General features: G+C 37.6%; 1 protein-coding gene and 1 long non-coding RNA gene across 23 annotated transcripts in view; one reads left to right on the plus strand and one right to left on the minus strand.

The window, feature by feature from the left end:
- The window catches only part of LOC149524205 (uncharacterized), a 17,059-nt gene extending 2,705 nt beyond the window's left edge, over positions 1-14,354 (minus strand). The window contains exon 1 of the long non-coding RNA XR_016349955.1: positions 3,409-14,354. This is a non-coding gene — a long non-coding RNA (uncharacterized LOC149524205). The remainder of the gene's footprint in view (positions 1-3,408) is intronic.
- Positions 1-15,000, plus strand: part of TCF4 (transcription factor 4) — a 336,615-nt gene that overhangs the window by 220,741 nt on the left and 100,874 nt on the right. The gene's annotated exons all lie outside the window — the stretch shown is intronic.

Raw genomic sequence — 15,000 nt, forward strand, 5'->3', positions numbered from 1 at the left:
CCCAGAAGCAGCCAGCATCAGGTAGTTTGAAAACTACTGCGCTAAGCAGCAGGGCACTGTCGCGGAGTTCATATGCCCATCCTTCTCCAGAGGTACGCCACATACTCCATGACCCCTCAGTTGGGCTCAACACCATGTGGCTCAGTAGTTAGTCATCTTCCCCATGGTCCCAGCTACCAGGACAACATGCCAGGGTGGCCAGGAATCTATAGCAAAGGCCTTCTGTCTCACTGCAATGTAATCTAATGGTCAGACTTCATAACAACACTCTGTCTAGCAGGGCAGTGTGGCCTAGAGGCCAGAGTCAGTAACAACGGAGTGCAGGTTCACCACCTCTGGAGGTAGTGGTGATTCAGTTAGAGGTTCTCAGTCTTGCCCGCTCCACTGGGTCCCAATGCACAGAGCTGTTGGTGGTGGAGATGCATACCATCATCTTGGTGGGACTCCCTCCAAAACATTCCAAGCTGCTTCGGTAAAGCTACTTTTCCCCACAAAACTCCCCCTGGGTTACTTCCTTCCTGGCTTTTCACATATCCCTAGCTCTGGGTTCTCTGTCTCTCCCCTCCATCCCAGGCCAGTGCATCTGCATCAGTCTTCCCTTGGTTGGCGTCAGCATCCTGGTGTGCAGAGGGATCCTACTCAGGAACGAGCATGGTACTCCTTTCTCCATCGGTGTTGGACCAGAGTGATCTGCTTTGCAGGCCTTTATACCTGGCCTCCAACTGGAGCATGCCAAGTGGAGCTGAGGGGGCAGACTGCAGGCTATGTCTAGACTGCAGGCCTCTTTTGAAAGAAGCTTTTCCGGAAGAGATCTTCTGAAAAAACTTCTTCCGAAAGAGAGCGTCCACACTGTCAAAGTGCATCAAAAAAGTGCTCTGCTTTTTCGAAAGATAGCATCCACACTGAATGGGTGCTCTCTCGCATTTAAACTGTGATTACTATGGACGGCGTAGCCACCAGGGCACCTGTGCTTTTTCCTCTTTTCTCTTCTTCTGAAAGAACTCCTCTTCCCCATCCTCACGCCTTTTTCCAAAAGACCTCTTTTGGAAAAAGGCTTCTTCCTCATAGAAAGAGGATTACGAATGCTGGAAAAACCCTTTAAACTTTCTTTTGAAAGAACGCAATTGCAGTGTGGATGTAATTGAAGATTTTTCAGGAAAATGGCCATTTTTTCAGAAAAAACTGTAGTGTCGATATACCCTCTTACAGTACCAGTGCAAGATTAATACACTCTTTCGCAGGCACCTAAAAGCTAGGTGCTGCAGTGCTCAGCATTGCAGAGTCTCTTTGTGAATCTAGGCACAACAGTGTGAGCTTGAATGCGAAACAATCACCCTCACTTTTTTGGTCCTGAAGCTTAATTATATTGCTATTTAAAAGCCATGCGCTCTTAGCTTTATGGGGACTGTTTAACTTATTTGTCATAGTTCGACCCAAGTAAGTGATAAAAATCATGAAGCAGGCCCCCAACTCATGAGATTGGCTTAAATATCATAAGATATAAAAATATATATAAATTTGGTGTCTTTGTATTTGCTTGTGAGTTTGAGTGCTTTTGTCCACAACCATGAGGGCCTAAAAACTTATTTTCTTTTTGAATTAAATAATGAAATCTGATAAGCTGATTCCTGAATATGAGGGGAGGGAGAAGGAAGGGGTTATTACGATACTCTTAATGAAATCCCAGGAGTTGGCGCTAGTGAATTTAGCAGCAAGCAAGTTTTTCTTTCTTCTCCCTTGTCTGGCTGTATATTATCTGCTTTTCTAAAAAAGTGCTAAAGAGCAGTTTCATAGGATTTCTAAATCTCATATTTTGAGATTAAATATTTTAATTTAATACATATAAATGCAATTTTTAATGCAAATTTGAATAATCAAAGGGAGTATAGATTAGTGTTAGGAAACGGGACCAGGCGTCAAAATTTTGGAGTTTTTCTCCTTCTATTCTTTCACCTGTTTTATAGTTTCCAGCAAGTCATTTCACCTCTCTGGGACAGAGCTTCCGCTCCCACTTTTTATCTGTAAGTCCTTCAAGACTATGGCTATATCTTACTTTGCTCATACAGTGCTTAGCACTATACGAAAGAAACCTTGATTGGGGTTTCTAGGCTCTTCCACATTGCAAACAATAGTTTTTTTAAAATATGGCATCTGGATGTCTGCTTTTGAAAATGGCCCTCTTTGAGTTATTTTAATAGGGGGGATTTGTTTGGTACTCTGTGTGTGTGTGTGTGTGTGTGTGTGTGTGTGTGTGTACATGCTCGCATGTGTTTACAGTAGTTTCACTGTGTATATTTTATTATACTAAACATGCACATATTATTTACATATACATAGTGTGTTTGTTTAATATAATAAAATATACACAGTGAAATTACCGTATGGCCCAAACTACTCGCAAAACAATATTCTTTTTTCAGAAGATGCACCAGCTTGACATCTTTATTCCAGTGTTCTAAAACATATTTCAGCACAAAGTCCTACCGACTGAAATAAAGGTATAAGCACCTTTTCTTTCAGCAGGATTTGACGTGATAGAAATAAACCTAGTGAAACTACTGTCCAAAGTCCTCACTGATTTCTGCTCTAATCACAGAACAACAAAAACTGTGTAATACTAATGATCCTCCTGCATAGTTCAATTCAGTATTGAACCACAAAGGAATGTTCAAATACAAAGGACAAATGTACAGAAGCAAGAAAATTGACCCTGTAGGAAGCAGGTGCAGCTCGTATCAAAATCACAGGGTTAAATTCAGCTGTGATAAAAATGCCACTATCAGTTACATATTTGGGGCACCATACATTGATCATAAGCATGGTGTGCTGGGTGCTGTTATAACTGGCTAACTACTGGAACTTGTACTAATCCGTCATTCAGAGAGTGATCAAAATATTTGCTTTGCTTTAATTTAAACCCACACCATGCCCTGTCTTCCAAGGTCATGACTCATTCATTGCACCAATGAGTGTGATTCCCATTGATGTCAGAACTGAATTTTGTTCAAGGAATACCAGGTGGGTGTGAGTTATGTATATTGTGAACACTAGCTGGATGACAAATCCGTCCTAGTTTATATCACTGTTCACACAACTCCTGCATTTACTCCAACTTTAACACACAATAGGCTAGAATCCTGAGTCTGAGAACTAAATTCTGCATATTCAAGGGCAAAAATGATCCTACTTGTTTTTTGGAACAGTCTTTGCAGAAGTTGATGGATCAGCTACTTTAACAGTGAAAGAAAAAGTCAGTTTTTCTCTTCAAGATTGTATTCCCTGGGTGTTTAGGGTATATTAGTTATAATCAGAAAAAATCAACAAAACTGTTTAACATGAAGAAAAAAGAAAGCAAGAAAACAAAGCCGGCAACCCACCTCAGTAACAACCTCAGGTAGAGTTTTATACCTGAAAAAAGGCCTTTCTGACTTCTTTTCAAGTTGCAGTTTCCATAGTTTCCTGCAGATCTTCTGAACACTGCATTGTTTCTTCACTCCCAGTTCTAATTTGCTGTTCTGCCTTGTGCGCCTGTACAAGGTTCATGCAGCAAGTTAACTCTTGCTTGTTAGAATGCTAGCAGGACTTCTGAATCCTGTCACATTTACTAATGTAATGCTTTTGGGAGTATAAATACCAAAATGGAGAGGAATTATGTCTAATACAGAGGGGAACAACTAAGAGCAATGATATGAAAATAAAAGAAGAATTGAACTAAATACCCAGGTGAAACTTCCTGGTAACAAGATGTGTTAAATGATGGAATAAATGAAAAATTAGATTTTTTTCACATGAGAATTGTTAAAGCTAGAATAGATAAAATACCAGAAAATATACCAATACCCTGTCAGATTCATTGTCAGGCCCCACAAATGAGACACATCTTCGTGATCCTTTGGATACCAACCCAAAATTCCTCTTCCTCACTAAATGAGCCAGACCTGATTCTGAGATCTTAGTGTCTTCTGAGAAGTCTTTCTCCTCAGCATTTCCACCTTGATGTTTTTTCCTGCAAAGAATTGGCTTATCTTCAAGTGTACCCCCAAAACTACTAAAGTTCAGGTTCCCTTTCCTTTATAGCCAGTGATCAAGGGCAACAGAGAGCTCATGAATAGATGCACCTTTGACTGCTGATCCATACTGAAAAGATATTCAGTAACCCTGGATGACTCAAACTGAATATCCCCTTCCTGTGTGGAGGACATTAATTTTTTTCCTTCACATAGAAGTCCATTCTCTTTACAGAAATGGTAGCTGTGCTGCTGGACTCCATCGATCGGAAAGCCAACATACAGAAATCAAATATTGGCCAAACCTCTTACTCTTTGAGCCTAGGGCATTCAAGGTGGGTCTAGACCCTGTTTTAAAACCAAACCACAACATTCTTTTAGATGCCATGCAAGCCATTTAGTTCCTCTGCTATTTGCAACAAGGGTCGCAACCAGAAATACAAACAAGACTGTACACACAAAAGCACAAAAAAGCATCTCCACATTGGTCTGAAGGAACTGGCTGAGGCAGGTGCACAATGCAAGCTTACTAACTTTACCTATGATCACGTGAATATCTTTGGAGAGGATCTAGAAACACCAAATAACACTTCAAGTTCCACAAAGACCTATTTCTCCATTATTCAGGTTCCCAAAGGAAGTCCCGCTCTAGACCAAAAAAGCCTCTTGAACTCTGTCTTCCTTTCTTTCTCTTTCTGCTAGCCTACAGTGCACCTTGTATGAGCCACTTAACCTGTGTCTCTGGTGTTTTTGTTTTGGCTGCCTTACACCACACATGACAATGAGGAAGAAAGGAATTTGACATCCGTTTATGTGACCTTTTTAATTTTTCCAGATAATTACAGACGATGAGCTACATCTTCAGGTACACTAAGCTTACACTCGGTATAGCCCAGGTATTGAGGGAGACAAATTTGTCTCTGAGTCATCTTTTATACTTCTCCAAATGTGGATGAAGACTAAGCTATTCTCAAACACAAGCTGGAGCAGCGATAGGGTGATGAAAATCTGGCTATCCCAGCTTCATACATGTTGAGATCACCCCATGTTGCCAAGCTTACTCTTAAAGCTTAATAGCAAAACTTGAGGATTTTTTGGAAGAAGAGACATGTCCATACTGTGACAGAGACAAGGTATTTTCCAATTCATACTCCAAAAGCAACAAATGAGAGTATCAGTATCTTTAACATTAGTTTTACATTAAATAAGGATGGGCTTGGTACCCCATGTGAAAAAGTTTATTATTGTCCTTTTCAACTGTGGGAACAGACACAGAAAGATTGAGTTGCATTATCTGGGATGTGCTATGGTTTAGGCAAATACACAGTGGCTACGTCTAGACTGGCATGATTTTCCGCAAATGCTTTTAAAGGAAAATTTTTCTGTTAAAAGCATTTGCAGAAAAGAGCGTCTAGATTGGCACGGATGTTTTCTGCAAAAGCACTTTTTGCAAAAAAGCGTCCGTGCCAACCTAGACGTGCTTTTGTCCAAAAAAGCCCCTATCGCCATTTTCGCGATCAGGGCTTTTTTGTGCAAAACAAATTTGAGCTGTCTACACTGGCGCTTTTGCGCAAAAGCTTTTGTGCAAAAGGACTTTTGCCCGAACGAGTGCAGCATAGTATTTCCACAAGAAGCACTGATTTCTTACATGAGATCGTCAGTGTTCTTGCGGAAATTCAAGCGGCCAGTGTAGACAGCTGGCAAGTTTTTCTGCAAATCAGCTCTTTTGCGGAAAAACTTGCCAGTCTAGACACAGCAGTGGGTTTTGATTTAGGCAAAGTCCTAGAATTTAAAATCCTGTGTTATAACACTGGTTTTACCTCTGACATGATGTGTGGCCATGTCAAACTTACTTTGCCTCTGAGTTTCATTTGCCCCATCAATATTTACTTACTAGATGAAGATGTTATGAGGCCTAATTTTTGTTCGGAAAATATTTCCTCTTTATGGTATGGTGCAATAGATCGAAAACATTATTCTATCTATAAGTTTTTCTGACTGTATGGGATTAGGTCAGAATTGCAGGCTATCAGCCCTCTGATCTTTCCTGTAGGACATTTGGCATGGAGAAGTAGGCTAATGAGAAAAAGCCTTTGCATGCTTTGATCATCTCAATTGCTTGGGCATTTTATTATGCATTTTATACTGCTGTCTGAGTGTGCACGCATCCAGGTTTGATGCTTAAAAGCTAGGAGTGTTTTCATTTGTACAATCTGTGGCATATTTTCAAATATTCACGTTTGTATTGTATTATTACCTCTGAATTTTGTTAAAATACCCAGGGCAGACCCTTCTTTTTTTAATGGAACATTTCAATGTAAAATTTCACAATTAAAGTATACTCTTAGGTTTTTCAGGCATAAATTAAACATGGGATTATTAAAATTGAAAAAATAATATTTTTATTTTCATAATTCAAAACTGTATAAAGCAGCTTTCTCCAAATGATTGTATCTTTAGGTAGAGAATAAGCATTGAAAATTTCAGCTCAGCAGTTACCTTTATCTGAAAGCAGGGAAACTTATATCCAGACTTAACCATGGCATTTGTTAATGGTTAAAATACTTGTGTATATTTCTAAGTTTTTAAGGTCTGTGTTCAAGGTCCGTGCTCGACTTAGGAAGGAAAAATCCGTTTCACACATACAGAATGGGAAGCGACTGTCTAGGAAGTAGTACGGCAGAAAGTAATCTAGGGGTTATAGTGGACCATAAGCTGAATATGAGTCAGCAGTGTGATGCTATTGCAAAAAAAGCATATATGATTCTGGGATGCATTAACAGGTGTGTTGTGAGCAAGACACGAGAAGTCATTCTTCCGTTCTACTTTTAGTTAGGCCTCAATTGGAGTGTTGTGTCCACATTTCAAGAAAGATGTAGAAAAATTGGAGAGGGTCCAGAGAAGAGTAACAAGAATGATTAAAGGTCTAGAAAACATGACCTATGAAGGAAGGCTGAAAGAATTGGGTTTGTTTAGTTTAGAAAAGAGAAGATTGAGGGGAGACATGATAGCAGTTTTCAGGTACCTAAAAGGGTATCATAAGCAGAAGGGAGAAAACTTGTTCATCTTGGCCTCTGAGGATAGAACAAGAAGCAATGGGTTTAAACTGCAGCAAGGGAGGTTTAGGTTGGACATTAGAAAAAAGTTCCTAACTGTCAGAGTAGTCAAACACTGGAATAAATTGTCCAGGGAGGTTGTGGAATCTCCATCTCTGGAGATACTTAAGAGTAGGTTAGATAAATGTCTATCAGGGATGGTCTAGACAGTGTTTGGTCCTGCCATGAGGGTAGGGGACTGGACTTGACCTCTCGAGGTCCCTTCCAGTCCTAATATTCTATGATTCTACGATTCAAAGGAGCATGTTTACTTCCTTTGTTTGTACAGAATAAACACACTGGGAGCTAGGTCCAATAATTGATACTTTAATTTACTAGATTGTGTATGTGTAGTTTCTGAAAATTCCTAGAATTCATCCAACTGTAAAGTCATATTAGTATGAATTATTTAGAATATAGGAAGAAATTCATTTCAAATGTAAATATTAAAGCCTCATAGTGTTTTATTAAAATATGTATTCAACTGTGTAATACAATGGTCTTAAACCTGTCTCATATGAGGACCCCTAAAAATGTCAAATGTTGGAGCAGAGCCCTTTAGAAATGTTAGACAGTCTGACGCTACAAGGATCCAAGGACCACAGTTCTATGGTAATGACAATCTTTTGTCAACCCGTTAAACAGGCTCTGCAGACCACAGGTTGAAAATCAGTACAGGTTGAACCTCTCTAGACCAGAACTCTCTGGTCCGGAAACATCCATCATCCAGAATGATGTCCACTTTTTATGGGTGTGGCCAAGTTTTCTGTGATCCCATAAAGTTTCTTTATAGCCATCAGTCCTAGCTGTCAGTGTTCTGTGCTGTTATTTAGTTCAAATTTACACCTAAATGTCCTCTAGCAGCCCAGTAAATGGTGGAAGTGTTGGTAATGCTGCTAGACAATATTGATCTCCTGTGGACCAGAAAATTCTCTGGCTTCAAACCGGTCAGTTCCTAAGGGTGCTGCACTAGAGAGGTTCTGCCTGTAGTGTAATACAAGGAAATTCCATCTCCGGTCATTTATGATAACTCAAGAACCCCTTGTTAAAATTGTAGACTGATATTGTTATATGTTGGTGATAATGATATAACAATAATGCCAGTGTGAGTTTTGCCTAAGTAATTGCTTCACTGTAAGGAAAACAATTTTTGACCTTCTAATGGGAGTCTCTGTTAATGGAAAACAGTTGGCCCACAAGTTACAAAAAATTATGAGTAATAAGATACAAATTACCAATTGAAGCAATGCTCACTATAGACCTTGTTTTCAATTGAGCATACAGAATTTCCCTTTATAAAGTAGCAAAACAGTTGTTTATTTCATATTGTTGTTTGGCCCAAGCCTATCTGCAGAGCACAAAATAAATACGTGTACAAATCATTCTTTGTATATATTTTGTCAAGTCTTTTAAAATGGATTCAAAAGAAACATAGTGCCTGAACGTGTCTAAGCTCAGTGAGGGGGAGAGCAAATGCTGCTAAATTTATTTATCAAAAATTCATTAGCCATATCCCAAGATTGGCCCTGTGTGGACTCTCAGTAGTACATATAAATACCAGAGATCATATATTTTTGTATTATATTTTAGATTTCCCGCTTATTGGAAAAAAAATACGGCTTGTCATGGTTCCATACTCTGTGCAGTAAATATTTTCTGCTCTTGGACTCTATACACTAATGGCCCTTTGAACCCATTTTAAGGCATCTTTACACTGCCAAAACAATGTAAAGGGGTCATAGTACTATTGCCAACCTCAAGTGTTCAAACATCATGAGTCAGTACCTTCCCCTATCCCCTCAAAAATGAAATGATGGGATTTTAAAAATAATACATATAAGATTGTATTTATTAAATTTCAAAATTTTTGTGACATTAGGGTGCCTGTTTCCAAGTTTTTTTTCATAAATATGTGGACAAGACATTTTGGTTTGAAAATGGAATCTGAGATTTACATCCGATCAGCAAGTAAAGGAACTGGGGCTTTTTTTAAAAAAAGTCAAATATTGTGAGAATTATAACAACATGGCTAATGTTGGCATTGCTGCCTTGGTATAACTGAGAGTTCTGGCTCCTACATTTTAAATCACTCTCTTGGTTTTTACAAGCAGCAGAGTCAGAAATAGAGATGCTGGAAAATGAATATTTTAGATATATAGTTGGTTTAAAATAGATCTACTGTAAATTATATTTTAATGGTTTTGCGTGTGAGCTTTCATGGAAGGTGACAGACTGGCAGCTGAGGAGACTGGAGTTCTCTTTTTACTGTAAGAAAGAACAGGTACCACATGAGTAGCACAAGTTTTCCCTTATTGCCCATTACAAGTACCTCTAGACTAAGAATACAGGGCCATTCATTCTCCATACCCATTCAATCCTTGGTCTCTCTGATGTGACTGCCAACACAGTAGAGCACTAGAAGCAGCTGTGTAGATGGTTTTTTAATGTGGACACACCAATGTAATGAAAGTACACTAAAGCTGACCTATGTGTAAAAGGTACTTTTTATGGTATTTCGGTTATAAATAACTTGTTTTAAAACATTCTTACTGTAATATTGTTAATCTCATTTGCCATCCAGTACATGTAAGTACTAATATATTTGACAGTGAGTAAACAGGGTTTGATATTTCACAGATTAGTGCTGCTAGACATTAACAATAGCACCATATAACCTAATCTAGCCATTGTGGACTGACCATTTTGCCCATCTAACATAATACAAATATTGGTCACAATATTCATCTCAGCCAACTAGCTTGTGTTTGACAATTCTTATATGGAGACACAATGTAGAGAGGGCGCTGTCTTTGCATATGTGAAAGGAGAGCTTCACAATTTATTGTATTTATTGAGACTTATCAGATGTGTCTGTTAAGCATTTTAAACATGTGATCACTTCTGATAAAGATGCACATAGCAGCAATTCATAGGATCAGTATCCACAAATCACAGGTTTGGAAGTCATTTGTAAATTTATTTTTGCTGAAGCTATCTTACCAATTACAATACTACCTGGAGACTACAGTGTTGGCTATGGTAGAAATCCATGATATGTAATGCACATACTAGTCACAGATAAACATTTAATAAGTATTATAATAAGCAAAACTAATCTACCATGGAGGTTCATAGTATAGATTTTAAGCCCTTCCAAAACAGTATCATTTGTCCATTGTCATGTATCCTAATTCTTTGATACAAGTTCCCTGCTGGTATAAACAGGTGCAACTCCATTAAAATCAACAATTACACCGCTTACAACAGCAGGAAATTTGGCTTCCTTATGTCTTATAGAGAATTTGTCCCCTTTATGAATAATACTAAGTGTTCATTTCCAAAGCAGAAACATCCTTACTTTTACAAACAAAATAATGGGGTTTGAGGCTAGGTGATTGATGTATTAGGAATGCCAGCAGCACCTACTTGAGAACGTTAAAGCAGGTACCATTTTCATTGTTCGCTAAACTAGCTTTTTGCATATTGCTGCTGTTGGTGCCTGGAATATTCATGGTCTGTGTGTGTGCGTGCGTGCGTGAGTGTGTCTGAATGTCTGTCTGTCTTTGTGTGAATGCATGTGTGTGTTTCATGCTGTGCTCATCATTATAGAATACTACTGCCTGAATATGGTCTTCTTCCTTTAAGAAGAGGAAGAAGAAAAAATAATTACTAATATACCCAGAAATATAGGATAACAAGGAAACAAATCCTAAGAAAAAGTCTCAAAAGGATTCTGATTCTGTCGTCCAGTGTTTAGCAGGTTGCTCATTGACTTTATTTTGAAGTTGTGCACAACCCAAGGCAGAAATTGACTCTGTGTTGATACTGCTGAACTATGTTTCATTCTTATGTCAAAGGTAAACATGATACAGCTAATTATTTTTTTCATGCAGCATCTGATTTTTATTTCAATTTTTGTTTTTATATTGTCCAGTAAGCAAGATACTGCTTCACTGTGTGAAAACAGTTAGCTTTGCTTACTGTAATATAATTACATACACAGCTAGTTAGGATCCAGATTTTTAAGGAACTTTCTGCTCATATTTATGTCCCTGGATAGTAGATCTCGTATCTGTAGAAAAAATATTTTCCTGTCCTTAAATGTGACCTTTCCTTTCACCTACAGCCTCAGTCTACTGACCTAAATGAGTTTCATATTAAAGTACACTACATCACCATGTAGACAGATCTGTATTGATACCCAAATTCAGGGATATGGCTAAGAAGAATGAGGTTATCCCAACTGATCCAGGCTGATAGGAATACCAAGAATCTGGGTGTTGCAGGCCTCTTGCCAGTACCATTGCCAATTTGTATTTGTTGCTATAAGCTTGTCATCAGACAGATAGTTTCCCTTTTTTTTATACTTTCCTAAAGACTTATGTCTTTTTTGACAAAATGTTGTGCTTGTATCATTTCCATCCAGATTGTCTGGATTTGGAGGTAGGTATTTGGTTTTTTTTCAAAAGAGGTAAACATTCTTTTTCTATCACATTCTCAGTTTCAGTGTTTTAGGATTTCTCTCAGAACTCAAACATACCTGTTGCCAAACATTTTCTAATTTGGTGGGGTGCCTTCCACTCTAACGTGCTTCAGTGGGAGTGAAGGATGTTCAACAACTCTCTGAATGAAGCCATTCAAGGATTCTTGTGGTACCATTTGCAGATTATGCTGTGAAAGTAACACAGTTTTGGCTTGGGTTTTTTTCTTGAATCATTTGGAAGGGTCTCCTGTGTGAGGTGAAGAAAGTGATATTTTCTTTTTTTTTCTTATGCTTGGGGGATTCTCCGCTGTTTGGAAATAAGGTCAGAGACAAAAATAAAATGGAAAAACTGGGAGCAAATGTATTAAAGCATTGAAACTGTGTATGGATCACAAAAGCCATGAAATTCTGACCATTTTTAGTAGCTCCACCTGTCTTCTCCTGATCCTTATCAGTTCATCTTAAATGAGTGAATAGCAATTCCTGTGTGGTTTTGTCTGTGGATTCTAGCAGAGTAGTGAAGAAGGAAAATGAAGGCAATGGCCTGTGGAAGGAATGATTATCTTCTAAAATGTGAGACAGGTTGGCAACTTAGAATATGCTGAAATAACTGGTTCATGACAAAGTGTTAAAGAAACATTGTATCTAACACTTTCTATGTCATGTTAGATAAGATCTTATATTAACTTGGATTTGTCCACACTTGTACTGTATGAATATATTTATAAAACAAGAGTGTGGATAAATTGCACCTGATGAGTTTTGTTATGTTATCAGTGACCTAGAAAGCACTGAAAGAATGGCTTCATGACATACAAATGAATTAATGCATTATTTCATCACTTGTTGTGTCACAAGACTATAATTTCTACAAGGTTTTAAGTCTCCAGCCTTTCTGTGGCATTATCTTACAGTTTCACAGTTGTTTCAACATTAAGTACTCTATCTTAGAATTTAAAATACTAATTTTGCACTGAAACAATTCTTTACGAATTTATGTATGAGAGTGGATCTATTTATACCCAGTAGAAGATAGCATCAGGACTCTTAACCAGTGTAGAGAGGTCCTCAGTTTACCGTATAGTAATATTTGAGTGTTCTGGGCAGTCAAGAATGTACTTCATAGTCTCTGGGAAGCCAGAAGATCTTTCAGTTTATTCTGAAAAATAACAATTCTCCTCGTGCTGCTATGTATTTCGTTGTACTCTTGCTGTGAGAATGTGTAGAAAGTGGTTGTCCTGAAAGAATCAATGTATCCCTCAAATAAGGAAATAATCACAGTTATTCCAATATTACTCTGGTACCTGATGGCAAATATTGACTGAATGGCATCCAAATATGTGTGTGAGAGAACGTATGTGTAAGTATGCATATATGTGCATATAGATTTCTAGGAGGCATCACGAGGTTAGTTACATTTACAGACTCTATTGATTATACATATATACAAAACCTAGTTTCCTCAGTAAAATCCCTGTTGCTCTTGTTGGTAGTGACTCCTACCGGGGAGACTGGAAAGGGAATAAAATCTGGGCTTAGCTTTCTAGCAGATTGTATTAATACCAGCTTGTTGGATCAACAATGTGTAGCTTAGAACAACTGCCTTTGCCTGGCTCAGTGGAAATCCCTAAAGTAGTTGTGTTATGTCCAGATGCAAATTTGAGAGCACTGCATTTGGAGATTAAAATACCAACAAAGATTTATTTTTGTAAAAAAGCTGTTTCTTGTCAGATAACGGTGTTTATATTTTGAGCAGTTTGCTCTTTTAATAAATAGGCTCCCATTACCCAAAAAGCCCAGTTTAGGCGAGGTGGGTGGATATACATCTCCTACTGTATGAATTCACTATCTAAGTGTGTGGTAAGATTCTTTACCTACCAAAACATAGATACTGTGGATAGCAGCACTACTGTAAAGAGACCTAGTCCCCTCTGGACTGTCAATCAGCAGCATGCTCTAACCCTGGAGCACTTATAGCTACCCCTCTAGCCAACATTCCGTGTTCTTGGTGTTCTCTGGAGGAAGTTACCCTTAGTCTTCCTAAGGAAGGAAATGCATGGGGTCTCTGAGACTGTTGGTAGAAAAGGGTGTAGGTGGATGACCAAACTAGTGTTACATTTGATGATTTCAGAGTCCTAAATAGAGTTGGTATCGCTCAGTAACATTGCTGTCTGTCTTTTTTAAGATGTTTTATGCAACATATATTACAGGGTCTAAAAAAGAATCCAGGAAAATCACAGATTTCAGAGCAAAACAAAAAAAAACCCACTTGATATAAACGCATAGCAGAATATATCTATTATAAGTTGAAGTGGTCAATTCTGATTTTGATAGAGAACTATTTCTTGTTGTAGCTATATGCTAACTCCCTATATGAGGCATTGGCATTTTATTATTACATGTATTTGCTTAAATTTTCATGAGTAAATGCACTGATGTAAATTTTATGCAACTTAAATTGGAATGTACCACCCCTCCCCAGGTCACAAAAATTGAACCAAACTCAGCTACAATCAGTTTCATGTCTAATTGGTCAGGATTCAAAACTCCTTTTCGGAGGCCTGGGTCTCTGTTAATTTGCATGATCTATAGGCACCAACACATGAAATTTCAGAATTATATGATGCCAGTAATTAAAGCCTATAGAGTAAGACTTTAAAGGGAGATTTGAGTGCCTGTGAATTGATTAACTTATATGTCTTAAAAATCTCTCAGAACTAATTTTGAGATAAATTTAAACTAAAATTGTAAGCTAATTTTCCACTAAAGAAATTCCTATTTTTGTTTTTTGAAGTATGTGAAATTAGCTTTTAGAGCAAGAGAAAATGTCATACTATAGTTTGAAAACATAACGAGAACTCAGATGTATAGAAATACAGCATGTTAATTTTTTAAAACAGTTATAATTAAAATAATTTGTAGCTAATAAAAAATTAGGATTTTATATATATATATATATATATATATATAACAATTCTACAAAGTCAATTTTTTAATATTTTAAATTAGCGGTTGTTTAAAGGATATGTCTTTAATTTTTGTTTTCTTTTTTTCCTTCCTTTTTAGGTGTAACATTTTGTTACACATTGACCTGTGGTAGTTGGGATTTTTGGCCTTATGTATTATACACTGAGGGTGGTTTAAAGGTTACAAATGTGATCTTGTCAGATTGACAACTACTGTTCTAATGAGGAAAAAATCCTCAAAGCATGAAATTTGAATGAAATGTGTGATTATAATTCAAGTACTGTTTACGCAAACCTCTGGGGACCTCCCAAATAAATGCAGAGCAACTGAGTTAGATAAACCTTTGCTCATTCTTTACTCTTTAAACACGCGTGCGCACGCTCATATACACACTATAGGCGTTTGTATGAAAAGTATGAAAGAAAACTTTACCATTACTCAAGTCTGT

Source organism: Pelodiscus sinensis, chromosome 6 (assembly GCF_052426305.1).
Source record: "Pelodiscus sinensis isolate ZL-2025 chromosome 6, ASM5242630v1, whole genome shotgun sequence".
Lineage (NCBI taxonomy): Eukaryota > Metazoa > Chordata > Testudines > Trionychidae > Pelodiscus > Pelodiscus sinensis.